Below are 15,939 nucleotides of genomic sequence, written 5' to 3'. Positions count from 1 at the left end.
CGGAGGATCCTTATATGGACTTAGCGGCGAGTGCGGCAGATGCTGTTGTGCACTTCCGAAGTCAAAAGGATCACGACACGGAAGAGTTTTTTTGGTCTCAATTCCATAGTCCGGAGCGTTCACTTCCGCTGACCGATCGGTTGGCTGAGTGGGCTGAGCTAAATAGATTGTCTGGACTTGCCATGACGGATATCGTGGCTCATGTCTGGCCGAATAGGCCCAAGCCGAAGAGTTATTTCGGCTTATTGCAGCAGTTCCTTGGGGCGGTGCCGCATATAAAGGCGATGAAGCGGTCGGCCTGCATAGAGGGTGCGCGGATGGCCCTTGCCCATGTGAAGACACACTGGACGGAAATGGATGCCACCGTTGTTGCGACCCGGGGTTCGGACGAGAGCCGGTTACCCGCCGAGCACTACTTTGGGGAAGTTCTGCGTGGTGCTCGTGTAATAGAGTCACAGTGCTCAAAAAATGTCATGTTCAAATGATCTTTATGGTTTGTAAAACGATGTCTATAATATAAGTGCTTTTTGTACTTGTGCGTTCAAGTATTGAAATATCTCCTGTGCGGCCGTTTAATGTATACTTGTGTATAACCTGAAAGATGGCAGTCTTCGGCTTCAGCCCCCACGCACATGGTGCGGGGGTGTTTGCGAAATAGAGCATTTTCACACTTAATCCAACGTCTTGGTCCTGTGAAGGAGGTGATAGCATAGAAAACGAGGCAACCGGACTATAATGCTTTATCACTTTCACTTAGCCACAGGAGTTCGAAGGTGGGGCTACGATATAGCCCCTAGAGGCACCGCGCTCTCCGAATTTGGGGCGCGTGTGTGCCTGACCGGGAAGCGGTCCTTCGTCAAAGCGGAGGAATTCTAAACATTCTGAAGGTCGATCGAGTGGTTGACCAGTCTCTCGCTACATCATGACAGTCAGTTTTCGGCTTTCTCTACTGAGGTGCTCACCCGGCCGAACCGGGGCACAATCACAGTAGTTCTCCTGGTGCCGCGTTAGCAGATGATACGGAACGTAAGGTAGCAAAACACAGGAGCCAGGCAAACCCAACATTTGACCAAAGACATGATTCGGAGCTGATGCATATAAGGCCTAACTCGAGACGCCGAACACTCCCTGAGGTGTTCGGTCTTTATGATGACGAGCAGACCAATGCCCTAAGCCCCTAGTGTCCAGGTACACGCAAGGTCCTCTGACGCGGCCAATGCCAAAACGTCAGCCTCCTCTCTGGTTATGATGAGAAACCAGGGGATGTATAGCAACAAGAGACAGTAAAAAAGGTTTACGCAGGGTCTTAATCTGAAAAGAATCCTTGCAACGGGTCCCTACTGCAGGTCTGCGCCTGTGTCTCCGTTGTGCTGTATCCTGGACGGGTGTAACACGCTGTTCATCTGTAAAAGAGAGGAACTTAGTTTGAAAAGAAATCGTGTCAAAAATGTATTTAAAACAGAGCATGAATAAATGAATAAAGTTGAGCTTTTATTGGCTCCTTATTGCTCATACGCACAGCCCCTTGTGAAGGGGTGTGCGGCTAGGGAGCCCCTAGTTTATTTATGTCGGACTCGTCTAGCCGTGTCCGGGGTCTTGAACGACCTTTTAATGAGATGATGCCGCATGGACCGGGCATTTTAAGTGTAAGAGACGCGTAGTGTGGTATTGCGTTAAAGCAGACAAAAGCTTCACGTCCCAGTAGTGCTTGATGGCTACTTTTGAATGGGGCGACATGAAAGATTAGCTTTTCGCGTCGGAAGTTGTCGGGTGACCCGAACACAACTTCTAGTAGTAAGGAGCTCGTGCACTTGGCGTAAGGGCCTGGCGTCACTCCTTTAAAGGAAGTGCGGCTATAGCGAATTTTAGTAAGGTCTACCCCCAACTTGCGGATTGTGTCCGGATATAGCAGGTTTAAATCGCTGCCGCCATCCATTAGGACTTGTGTAAATTGTAGTCCGTCGATTATAGGATCCAATATCAGAGCAGTCCATCCTGCGTTTCGAATACTTCTGGAATAGTCCAGGTGGTCGAAAGTAATTGGTTTTGACATCCAATCTCGAGGTTCCGCTGGGGTGGACCGTGCGACACCTACTTTGGCGGGTGCCGCACTGTTGTTCCGTATTATCACATGAAGTGAGTTTACTGTTTTGACTTCTTGTGGGAAAGTCTTTTGTTTTCCGGCGCTCTGCTAGTGGGGTTCGTCGTCATCCTCGCTTGGCGCGTCGAGCCCCTTGTGTTCGGCGTTGAGTCGGCCGGACTATTTGAAAACCCAACAATCTCGGTGGGTGTGGTTTGCAGGCTTCCCGGAAGTACTGTGGATTTGACATATTCGATCCAAAATTTTGTTTAGGTTGGATAGCTCGTCACTGTTGTCCTTAAGAGGCAGTGTTTTATTGTTCGGCCACGAGCTTTTGAATCTGGCGTTAACCGCCATGTTCTTTGGGCTTTTTCCTTTATTTCGGCGCTGGTCCTTTCCGTCGTGATTTTCCGTTTCCATCTCTGATCTCGGATGTACTCGGGTCGCTGGTGCTGCACCTTGCTAACCAGCTGTCTTCCCCCGCGCAAAAGCGGGTCATGAGGCTTGTTAGCGCGGCCATTGTTCTCGGCTTCTCTTGGCCGAGGTGTCTGGCGAGCCATTCGTCTCGGACATTATGTTTAAAAGCTGCTAAGGCTTCGGCGTCCGGACAGTCGACTATTTGGCTTTTTTTGTGAGGAACCTGTTCCAGAATTTGCGCGCTGACTCTCCGAGCTGTTGAGTTATGTGACTTAAATTGTCTGCATCCGGAGGGCGGACATAAGTCCCCTGAAAGTTTGCTCTAAACGCGTCCTCGAGCTCTTCCCAACTTCCAATGGTATTTTCTGGGAGGCTTTTGAGCCAATGCCGAGCTGGCCCCTTGAGCTTGAGGGGTAGATATTTTATGGCGTGGAGATCATCTCCTCTAGCCATATGTATGTGCAGGATGTAATCCTCGATCCAGACTCCGGGGTATGCTGTCCCGTCATATGCCTCTATGTTTACGGGTTTGAACCCTGCTGGAAATTCATGATCCAGCACCTCATCGGTGAAACATAGTGGGTGTGCGGCGCCCCTGTATTTAGGCGTGCCGTTATCTTCGAACATGCGGCGTGTTGTGTTGCTTCCTGGGGCCCTCTTTTTTGGCCCATAAATGGACCTGACCGGGCCATCCATTTTGCGAGGATATTTATGTGTGTCATGTGCTGGCTTATGTGCGGCGCCGCTTGCCGCTCTTGGCCTGTCATCTGGTCGTCTATCCGGCCAGGCGGCCTCTTTGCTTTTCAATTGTGGGGGCTCTACGGCCTCCTCGTCGAATTCGGGCAGCAGCTTGCGCTTCGGGTAGCTCTTTGTTTGTTGGCTATTGCCATATTTGTCCGCGATCTTGAGTACTTTGCTCCACCTCATTCTGAGTATGTCTTCCGCTGTTTTGAGCTTCCGTTTCTCCTTCTTCAAACTTCTTGCAGTGGCGACAAGCCTTTTTTGGAGGTTCTTATGCTCCGGTGGTGTGTCCGGTGTGAGATCGTCTGGACTGTTGTTTTCGCCGAGGATGAGTTGATCATCCGATTCATCCTATTCGGATGGCTGCTTGGTTGCATGTTCGTCGCCCACTGGTTTGCCCTGCGCTATGGCTGGGTCATTATGAGTGCTGCTATTATCAAGGCGGGACTTGGGTCGGCGCTTGCGTCGCCGTTTTGGTTGTCTTTCGGGGGAATTATCCTTCGCCGCGTCCCGTTGTTCCTCGTTATCGCTCCCCTTTGGGGTGTCCACCATGTATATATCATGAATTGAGGTGGCTTTCCGGTGCCCGGTAGGTGCTGGTTCTTGGTCGTCTCCGGCGTCGTCGACCATACCATCGATGCCTTCGGAGTCGTGGTCTAGCATGTCGGTTAGATCGTCGACAGTGGCTACAAAGTGGGTGGTGGGTGGGCTTTGAATTTCTTCATCGTCCGCATCCCAACCATCCTGACCGCAGTCCGGCCAGGGCTCTCCTGATAACAAGAGATACTTTAGCGAATTCGGGATGTCGCCAAAGGGTGAGTGCTGAAAGATGTCCGCAGCGGTGAACTCCATGATCGGCGCCCAATCGGATTCGATTGGCAGGGGCGCAGGAGGTTCGGAGTCCGGCAAGGAGTCCGGCACCTCGGAGCCACGAGCTTTGCAAGGGACAAGGTCAGTATTCGGCTCCATCGCCGTACAAGTTGCAGCCCCCGGGGCGGTGTCCAGCCACCTGTCCTCGATCTGCGCGGTCGGCTCTGAACTATGGGTCAGAGCGGACTCATGTGCAGCCGCCAGGGTACTGTCCGGTGGCAGAGCTAAATCGTGCCCATCCTGACAGTGCGGTGCGCTCGGCTCTGGCTCGAATCCATCGAAGATCAGGTCTCCGCGGATGTCAGCCATGAAGTTTAGGCTTCCAATCCTGACCTGATGACCAGGGGCGTAGCTTTCGATCTGCTCCAGATGGCCAAGCGAATTGGCCCGCAGTGCAAAGCCGCCGAACACGAAGATCTGTCCGGGGAGAAAAGTCTCACCCTGGACTGCGTCGTTGGTGATGATCGAAGGAGCCATCAAGCCTATCGGTGACGACACAGAGGAACTCTCAATGAAAGCACCAATGTCGGTGTCAAAACCGGCGGATCTCGGGTAGGGGGTCCCGAACTGTGCGTCTAGGCGGATGGTAACAGAAGACAAGGGACACGATGTTTTTACTCAGGTTCGGGCCCTCTCAATGGAGGTAAAACCCTACTCGTGCTTGATTGATATTGATGATATGGGTAGTACAAGAGTGGATCTACCACGAGATCAAGGAGGCTAAACCCTAGAAGCTAGCCTATGGTATGATTGTTGTAATGGTTGTTCGTCCTACGGACTAAAACCCTTCAGTTTATATAGACACAGGAGAGGGCTAGGGTTACACAGAGTCGGTTACAATGGTAGGATATCTACATATCTGTATCGCCAAGCTTGCCTTCCACGCCAAGGAAAGTCCCATCCGGACACGGGACGAAGTCTTCAATCTAATATCTTCATAGTCTTGGAGTCCGGCCGATGATGATAGTCCGGCTATCTGGACACCCCCTAGTCTAGGACTCCCTCAGTCATCTTGCCTGAAATCCCGCAAGGAAGAAGAACGAGTCCATGAAGAAGATGAAGCCACGAAGACGAACCAAGCATAGACGAACGAATCCTCACGATCGCAACGAAACAGGAACTAACGAGAAGAAGCACAACCGGAAAGAAGCAAACAACATAGTAAACAAACAACACATGAACAAGGCATGATGCACAACCAAGTATGATGCATGACAAGGTTAAATGTTGTTAACATGGCAAGAGGTGAAGTACAACCAAACTACCTATCTAGGCAATTTAAATGAGGCCGGAAATAACAAACAACAATTCCGGGAAATCACCATGTGCAAATTTAGAAATTGGTCCAGATCTGAATAAACATTATGTTCAAGTTGTTAAACAACAAGTTAATGTGCAACAAGATGATCTACACGAGATTCTAGTCAAGTTACATATAAAGTTCATTTAATTTGGAGCTACGGCCTAGAAGATATGAGCAAAACAAGCTAAACATGGCATTGATGCAAAATGCATACAAAAATCAAGCAAACACACCAAAACATGGATGCAACATGATAATATGAAACTTCATGCAAAATCAAGCAAGTTTCATATAGAGCACACTCAAAACGGAGCAACGGTTCAACACATACACTCTATACAAGTTTAAAGGACAAGCTGTCCAAAACAGCAACTAGGCATCTAGCAAGCATCAAAACAATATGCTACAGCATCTCAACATAATAACAAAAGGCATGGGCATGAAGTACAGGTAAAGCATGACAAAACATGAACACTAAGCTATCTCCAGAAACAAATAGAACATGCTCAAAAGGACATGGCAAGATTGCAAATTATAACAGTTTCAGGCTTAGCAGAAATAACATCAAGTTGCAATGTTTAGAGCTATCAAACAACATGTTACAGAACCTTATCATGGCAAACAAAGGAATGGCATGAATCTACTAAACGCATAGAACAAATGTCCCTTACTGAACATGAGCCGAAAAGGAACAGAAGATATGATGGCATCCATGTAAACATGGCAAGTTATATGACAGATTCATACATGGCAGGAACAACAATAAGTAGGCATGTTGGTGAGCTTGTACCACTCACCACAGAGAAACGCATGGCATGACAAGGTAACCAATCATAATAAAGCATGTTTATGAATCTAAGCATGGCAAGCGCAAGTTCATAGGGTGCATGGATCACTAGCAAAGCTCATGGCAATACTGGACTTAATGTTAACAAACTGACGGCAACATTATTTAGCAAGTTTGGAGCAAGATTACAAAAAGCTAAAGAAGGCTAGAAATGCAACCAGGGGCAGGAATTGATAGAGCATGACATGTATAACAAAACATCCTTAGTGAACATCTCCAGATTATGCATAGAATGACTTGTAGCAGCAGGTTTACATAGCATCACGATATAGCAGAAACAGTCTAGCAAAACAGTAACAGCAAGTACCCTACTTAACAAGCTCGATGCACTTACTACAAGACTCACAAAAATACATGGATTGCACCACGGTAAAGATGGCATGATGTAGCTCAAAACACATGTAGACATCAAGCTCATAGGATGCACACACAAAATGCAACGAAAAAGACAAAACAGCAAGTTGTAACAGTTTCAGCAGGTTAACATCATATAGCACTCTTGCAACGAGGATAAGGGCATCAAGATGAACTCAAACAATCATGGCACAATGGAACAAAATGAAGATCATCTCATGATGAACAATTTGATATATTATATGCACAAATTGGATCCACATGCACATAGATATAGCAGGTCAAAGATGCCTATATGATGCTGAAATTCAGGGACTTAGTCAAATCACAGGAAAAAAATAACCGAGCGCAATATAGTAATATGTCGCCTGGGTGCTAGATGGGCAAAGGGGCTCACATTGGGCCACTTGGGCCGGTCGGTTGAGGATGCAGGCCGGGGCAGAGGCGGCGCCTGGGCCTGGTGGCTGCTGGGCTGGGCCTCGCGTGGGATGCAGCCCACGGAGACACGAGCGGCGGCGCCGCGGTCAACGGCAGTGGGCGCTGCCTCGTCCACCCTTCCACGGCAGAAGAAGACCGGCGGCAGGGGGCGATTCTGGTGACGGCAATGAGCACGGAGGTCGGGAATGGATGCGGGGGAGGGAGCTAAGGCCGGATCTGGTGATGGAGACACCGGGGCGGCGAGGTCCAGGACGGCAGGGCGGTGCGGGGGCCGGCATCAAACTCCCTGGCGGCGGCGGCGGCGGCAGTTTCCTGCGGGCAGAGAGGGAGAGCGAGAGCTGGTAAGGAGAGGAAGGAGAGAGAGGAAGGGAGATGGCGGCGGGGCTCCGGCCTGGGAGGTCGGCGGCGGCGGCTCCGGCCTGCGGCGCGGGAGCAGCGAGGCTCCGGCGAGCGGGTCGGCAGGAGGAGGCACACGGGGTGCGGGGAGCGAGCGCTCCTACGCTGCGGGCGGCGATGCAGGCTCGGGCGGGCCCAGATTGGCTCGGCGGGCCCCGATCTGGGCTTGGCGGGCTGGCGGTGAAGTGGGGCTAGGGGAGGCGACGTGGAGGCCTGGGAGAGGCTGGCTTCGGCGGCTGGCGGCGGGCGGCCAGTGGGGCGGCGACACTTGGCGACGGAGGAGCGGGCTGGCGTGGAAAACGATGAGGGGCGGCGGCTAGAGGTAGGTGGAGGGCTAGGGATGCCCAAAAATGGCAAGGGGGGCTTCTTAAATAGGCAGGGGTCTAGGGTTAGAGGTTTTGGGGGGGTTTCGGGCAGTGCGATCGCCATCGGACGGCTCCGGACGCGAGAAGGGTTAGGTAGGCTCCCGGTGGGGATAGTGGGGTGTGTAGTGAGGAGGTGGTCCGCGAGGAAAGAGGAGGAATGCAGCCCGGCGGCTGTTTCCGGAGACCAAAAACATCCGACGATAGACCGGCTAATGCCGCTATAAGTTTAACGGTTGGGCTATCAAACGAGTTCCGAATGCGATGAAACTTGACAGGCGCTCTGTCTACACTATAATAAGACCGCACGCCAAGTTTCATCCCATTCCGAGAACATGTTTATGCCACTTATAAAATAATATTTCGGAGGTGCCACGGGCGCGTGCGAGTGTGGTTGGGCTCAGAACGGACAACGGAGAGAACCGGGGGAACCCGAATGGATGCAAGTTTTGAAAAACATGCAGATGAAATGTAGATGATGACATGGCAAAATGCAACACGCAAGCAAATGACATGGCAACGATGGTGAATGACTGGCAGACACCTGGCGCATCGAATCCGGGGCGTTACACCAGACCTCTATTGGACATGTGCTACAGGGGTGTCTCCCTCCGTTGCAAACAATCACACACTAGCTATATTCGTGTATCTCCTCGCCTTGCTTTTCCATCTCGGAGATGCATGCGTGATATGTTCGCATAAGAAACGAAAAAACACACTCTCTCTCTAATTTATCGTTTGTTGTCACTTTCTCTTTCACACACATACTCTTTTTGCACACTTACTCATCTCCTTCACATGCACTTGATCTATCTCAACTGAGGCACTCACCTCCGTCCATAGCACATAGATTTATTGAAAAGTCAAACATCACAAAGTTTGACCATGTACGTGGAGAAAAAGAATTACATCTAGTATGGCAAACATATACCATTAGATTCACCATGAGATGTAGTTTTGTATGACGTATCTTTGGTATTGTAGATATAAATAACATTTGCGTAAACCTGATCAAAGTTTCCAAAGTTTGACTTCTAAAAAATTTACATGCACTGCATTATCGAGCGGATGGAATATCTCTTTCCCCCTCTCAGCTATCTGACGCACCACTCATCCTTATCGGGGCTCCTCAATCTCTCTCAAACTTTATTGGTCAGTTTGGTTCGTGACCTGACCCTCATGCCTTGATGGTCGATACTGCCTGGTGTGGACGTGAGATGCAAAATATTTCTGCCTGGCCAGGCTTGTGTGGTGCTGAAGCGTTTGGTTCATGCCTAGGCCAAGCAAAGCATCAATGTCCCATCAATCAATCCAGGCATCAATTATTTAATGCTAATATCCATCCATGTTGCTGTTAGCCTCGTGGCCGCACGACCAGGCATGACCAGGCGTTTGAAATTGGTCGCTTGGGCCAGGCTACTTGCAGTGTCTGGAGTTCAGCCAGGCTAATTAAAGTGCAAGGGAACCCAGCCTAGGCAGGCTTTCTTTTTCACAGGGTAGCAACCAAACAAGCGTGCATGAAATCTAGCCACAACCCCAGGCCACGCAAAAGATGCTCACGACGCAAGCCAAACGGGCCTTATATCTCCCTGGTTCACACATACACATGTCTCGCTCGCGCTATACATATAGACCCATCCAACACTCTCCGCCCTTGTTCTCTCTCCATGTGACACACACCCCCCTAAGTACCATAATCCCTCACTCCATCATAGGCTCTGTTTGGATCCATGGGTTAGAGTTAGTTCGGGTTAGTTTGGAGTCAACTAACCCAAAAAGATCCAAACAGGAGGGTTAGTTTAGGTTAGATGCATCTAACCCATCCAAAAAAACTAACCCATCCAAGAGGTGCTTATTTGGGTTAGTTCTTCTCAGGACCACTAATAAACACTTTTTTCTCTCGCTCTCCCCGCAACAGATCCCTCCCCACTTCCTCGAAGCTTCTCGTCCTCTCCCTCCCTCCCTCTCGCACCCCCGTGAAGGTGCCTCGCCGTATCCGCGCTCCATCTAACCCTGCCATCCAAACACCCCTTTACTTAGAGTTAGTTTAGGGTTAGAATCTAACTCTAACCTCTAACTTAGTTAGAGTATCCAAACAGGGCCATAGGCGCAAGCACTCCCCCCCTCCTAAGTATGATTATCTCTTACTAGCCATCAGGAACACACGTATTGTCTCCTTCCATCCATACATCTATCTCGATATCTCTCGGGGCATCTTCTATCGCGCACAAACCTTGTCACTCAATCTCCCACCCATGTAGTCCCATCACGATCTCCAGGGGATCTCTCTATGACAAACGTACACTCTCTCCTCCCCATGACTGCATTTTCTCCGTACGTCTCTCTCGACCTCTCTCCCTTGTTTGTCAGACCCCTCTTGACCACGTGCTAGGGGTCTTCCTCTCTCGGTTCCAAACAACCACACACTATCTCCTCTCCTTGCCTCCGTTGTCGAAGATACATGTGTGATATGTTTGCATAAGACACGCATGCTTTTTCTCCACTTTTATCGTGTGTTGTCCATGTCTCTTTCACACACGCACACACACTTTTTTCACTCTCTCTCTCTCTCTCTCTCTCTCATCAGGGACTCTGTCACGTCCATAAGCATATGGATGTTTTGAAAAGTCAAACCTCAGAAAAGTTTGACTAGGTATATGTGGATAAAAACATTTACATCTGAAACGATCATTAGATTCATCACAACAGGTACTTACTTCATACTATCATTTATCTTTGGTATTGCCGATATAAGTAATTTCTTTATAAACTTGGTCAAAGTTTCAAAAGTTTGACTTTAAAAAAAATTTGTAACTACATTGTCGAACGGAGGGAGTAGCTCTTTCTTTCTCTCTCTCTGCTATCTCTCACGGGCCTCTCCTTTCACTCGAACTCTCTATACCGACGGATTATACGCTCAATGTGTCAGTGTATAGCTCTGTATATTGTTTAGTTGACCGGTCAACCAATCCACATGCTGTGTTGTCAGCTCGTGTTCTGTATCTTGGTGTGCTGGCCCATGTGGCAGTGGGTGAAAATAAGTAAACTAGAGGCCCATCTGACACGCAGTGAAGGAAACAAAGTTGAAACCACTCGGGGTAGCACCCCGCATGCTAGTAAATTGAGGGCGCATTGAGGACAAACTTCTTGCGCGCGAAGGACGCACTCGCACACAATTCACCACTGCGCGGCGGCATGCACAGAAGGACGCACTCGCGCACACCCAGCATGCAACACACACCAGCACACGTGTACACCGGCATCGCCACCGGTTGAGATGGACGGCGAGGCAGCCAACAAGTGGAGGCCGCTCGAGCCAAAACCGCATCCGGCGAGCCTGGACTTCATCAGCAGCGTGTTCGGCGCCTCTGGATTAATGGAGGTCGCTGTCGGAATTAGTGCACCCCCCTCCTTCAAAGGGGGTTGCTCGCTCGATTCCGGAGCCATGTGGGTCTCCGGAATAGTATTCGGCTGGGGGCCAAACTGGTCAAGGCCCCCGCCGTTGGTCTCCATGGGGGTTGTGCCCCCCATGTTCTCGGCAGCCGAGGCCTCACCACCAGGCGCCGTGTTCGCAGCATCCCTCACCTCTCTGTGGCCCGAAGAGGCCCTTCGGGACAACACCTCGGTGTCATCCGCATTGGTCGGTGGAGAGGCTTGCGGAGGCGTCTTGCTCTCCCCCATTCCCGGTGCCAGAGAGTTCCCCTCAGATAGCGATGGTTGGGGGAGGTCATAGGCCGGACTAATAAACACAACATAATATGTTATATTACAATCTTAGAAAAGACCGGATATCTGTAGAGTATCCTTTGGCACTTACGATGTGGCCAGGGGCTTGTCCCTGGGGCGCCACTTGGGGGTGTGTTCAGCGTCCGTATCCGAACATTTCGAGAGGGTTATCTTCTCCCTCTTGGATGCCCCCTCCTCCAGGTCTGCGGAGGCTGCCCTTTTCTTCTTTCCCCCCTTTATGGGAGAGCCACTTTCTGACTCCTCATCCTCTTCGTCTTCACCCCCCTCGTGGGAGGAGTGGGCTTAAGTTTCTCCAGACACTGCGTCTGAAGTACCTTTACAGCGGAGGCCGCCCTTGGCCTCCTTGCCATTCTTCTTCGCCTTCTTCTCCGGCGCCTGATACGGCACCGAAACTAGCATCCTCGTTAGCAGAGGATTGGCTGGGTCTTCAGATAGCGGAGCCGGACACTTGATCCGTGATACGTCCATTTTGCATCATGCTTTTAGATTGATATTTATTGCATTATGGGTTGTTATTTCACGTTATGTCACAATACTTATGGCTATTCTCTCTTATTTTACAAGGTTAAATATGAAGAGGGAGAATGCCGGGAGCTGGGATTCTCGGCTGGAAAAGGAGCAAATATTGGAAACCTATTCTGCACAGCTCCAAAAGTCCTAAAACTCCACGAAAGTCATTTTTGGAATTAATGATAATTATTGAGCGAAAGAGGTACCAGAGGGGGCCCACACCCTAGCCACGAGGGTGGGGGCGCGCCCACCCTTACAGGGCACGCCCCCTGCCTCGTGGGCCTCCTGGTTGCCCTCCGGTGCCCATCTTCTGCTATATGAAGTTTTTCCACTGGAAAAAATCATAACCAAGCTTACGGGACGAGACTCTGCCGCCACGAGGCGGAACCTTCGCGGAACCAATCTAGAGCTCCGACGGAGCTATTCTGTCGGGGAAACTTCCCTCTGGGAGGGGGAAATCATCACCATCCTCATCACCAACGATCCTCTCATTGGGAGGGGGTCAATCTCCATCAACATCTTCACCAGCACCATCTCCTCTCAAACCCTAGTTCATCTCTTGTATCCAATCTTTGTATCCAAACCTCAGATTGGTACCTGTGGATTGCTAGTAGTGTTGATTACTCCTTCTAGTTGATGCTAGTTGGTTTATCCGGTGGAAGATCATTTGTTCAGATCCTTAATGCATATTAATACCCCTCTTATCATGAACATGAATATGCTTTGTGAGTAGTTACGTTTGTTCCTGAGGACATGGGCGAAGTCTTGCTATTAGTAGTCATGTGAATTTGGTATTCGTTCGATATTTTGATGAGATGTATGTTGTCTCTCCTCTAGTGGTGTTATGTGAATGTCGACTACATGACACTTCACCATTATTTGGGCCTACAGGAAGAAGGCATTAGGAAGTAATAAGTAGATGATGGGTTGCTAGAGTGATTCTTAAACCCTAGTTTATAAGTTGCTTTGTAAGGGGCTGATTTGGATCCATATGTTTCATGCTATGGTTAGGTTTACCTTAATACTTCTTTTGTCGTTGCAGATGCTTGCAATAGGGGTTAATCATAAGTGGGATGCTTGTCCAAGAAAGGGTAGCACCCAAGCACCGGTCCACACACATATCAAATTATCAAAGTAACGAACGTGAATCATATGAGCGTGATGAAAACTAGCTTGACGATAATTCCCATGTGTCCTCGGGAGTGCTTTCATCATTATAAGAATTTGTCCAGGCTTGTCCTTTGCTACAAAAAGGATTGGGCCACCTTGCTGCACCTTATTTACTTTCATTGCTTGTTACCTGTTACAAATTATCTTATCACAAAACTATTTGTTACCTATAATTTCAGTGCTTGCAGAGAATACCTTACTGAAAACCGCTTGTCATTTCCTTCTGCTCCTTGTTGGGTTCGACTCTCTTACTTATCAAAAGGACTACGATAGATCCCCTATACTTGTGGGTCATCAAGACTCTTTTCTGGCGCCGTTGCCGGGGAGTGAAGCGCCTTTGGTGAGTGGAACTTGGTAAGGAAACATTTATATAGTGTGCTGAAATTTACTGTCACTTGTTACTATGGAAACTAATCCTTTGAGGGGCTTGTTCGGGGTATCTTCACCCCGACCAGTAGAGCACAGATTTTCTCCTCAACCTACTGAACCTACTGAAAATGTTTACTTTGAAATTCCTTCGGGTATGATAGAGAAACTGCTAGCAAATCCATTTGCAGGAGATGGAACATTGCATCCTGATTTACACCTTATCTATGTGGATGAAGTTTGTGGATTATTTAAGCTTGCAGGTATGGCCGATGATGTTGTTAAGAAGAAGGTCTTCCCTTTATCTTTGAAGCGAGATGCATTGACATGGTATAGGCTATGTGATGATATGGGATCTTGGGACTATAAACGATTGAAATTGGAATTTCACCAGAAGTTTTATCCTATGCATCTTGTTCAGCGTGATCGTAATTATATATATAATTTTTGGCCTCATGAAGGAGAAAGTATCGCTCAATCTTGGGGGAGGCTTAAGTCAATGTTATATTCATGTCCCAATCATGATCTCTGAAGAGAAATGATTATTCATAAAAATTATGCTCGGCTTTCTCTAAATGATCGCACCATGGTCGATACTTCTTGTGCTGGTTCTTATATGCTGAAGGATATTGAATTCAGTGGGGCTTATTGGAAAGAATTAAACGCAACCCTGAAGATTGGGGTTCCGACAATGGTAAGGAGTCGGGTATGACACCTAAGTTTGATTGTGTTAAGTCTTTTATGGATACCGACGCTTTTCATGGATTTAGCACTAAATATGGACTTGACTCTGAGATAGTAGCTTCTTTCTGTGAATCTTTTGCTACTCACATTGCTCTCCCTAAGGTGAAGTGGTTTAAATATAATCCTCCCACTGAAGTAAAATTAGTTGCACCATATTACAGTTGAAAAAAAGACTATTACTTATAATGATCCTATTGTTCCTACTACTTATGTTGAGAAGCCACCTATTTTAATCAAGTACTTTTGCCTTCATGGTTGAGGGTTGCGACTGGTTATAGATCCGGATACAGTTCTTTTATTCAAAAATTACTTTGAAATATTCGGAGGAGGAACCCGCCTTGCAATGTCGAAGACAAGCTGCGTGCCAAATACCTTGTCATTGAAGACCGGTTAGGGGCTACTGAGGGAGTATCGGATTAAGAGGTCCTCGGGCGTCCGGGCTATGTGACATGGGCCAGACTGATGGGCCGTCAAGATATAAGGTAGAAGACCTTTCCTCGTGTCCTAATGGGACTCTCCTTTGCGTGGATGGTAAGATTGGCGTCCAAGTGTGTAGTTTCCTTCCTGTGTAAACCGACTCTGTACAACCCTAGCCCCCTCCAGTGTCTATATAAACCAGAGGGTTTAGTCCGTAGAGGCTATCAGAGTTCACATAGGCTAGACATCTAGGGTTTATCCATTATGATCTCGAGGTAGATCAACACTTATAACCCCTATACTCATCAAAGTCAATCATGCAGGAAGTAGGGTATTAGCTCCATTAAGAGGGCCCGAACATGGGTAAACATCGTGTCCCCTGTCTCCTGTTACCTTCGATCCTCAGACGCACAGTTCGGGACCCCCTACCCGAGATCGATAGGTTTTGACACCGACAGCAACCCCTTGGTACTCCGATAAGTATCCTAAACGTCCCAAAATCATTCCGGTGTCCAAATACTATCGTCCAATATATCAATCTTTACCTCTTGGCCATTTTGAGACTCCTCATCATGTCATTGATCTCATCCGGGACTCCGAACAATCTTCGGTCACCAAAACACATAAATCATATAATACAAATCATCATCGAACGTTAAGCGTGCGGACCCTACGGGTTCGAGAACTATGTAGACATGACCGAGACACATCTCCGATCAATAACCAACAGCGGAACCTGGATGCTCATATTGGTTCCAACATATTCTACGAAGATCTTTATCGGTCAAACCACAATAACAACATACATCATTCCCTTTGTCCTTGGTATGTTACTTGCTCGAGATTTGATCGTCGGTATCCTCATGCCTAGTTCAATCTTGTTACCAGCAAGTCTATTTACTCATTCCGTAATGCGTCATCCTGCAACTAAATCATTAGTCACATTGCTTGCAAGGCTTATTGTGATGTGCATTACCGAGAGGGCCCAGAGATACCTCTTCGATACTCAGAGTGACAAATCCTAATCTTGATCTATGCCAACCCAACAAACACCTTCGGAAACACACCTTAGAGCACCTTTATAATCACCCAGTTATGTTGTGACATTTGATAGCACAAAAGGTGTTCCTCTGGTATTCGGGAGTTGCATAATCTCATAGTCAAAGGAATGTGTATA

The sequence above is a fragment of the Triticum dicoccoides genome, chromosome 1B, assembly GCF_002162155.2.
Source record: "Triticum dicoccoides isolate Atlit2015 ecotype Zavitan chromosome 1B, WEW_v2.0, whole genome shotgun sequence".
NCBI classification, from domain to species: Eukaryota; Viridiplantae; Streptophyta; class Magnoliopsida; order Poales; family Poaceae; genus Triticum; species Triticum dicoccoides.
The sequence above is the reverse complement of the archived record's forward strand: the minus strand, read 5'-3'. Positions refer to the sequence as shown.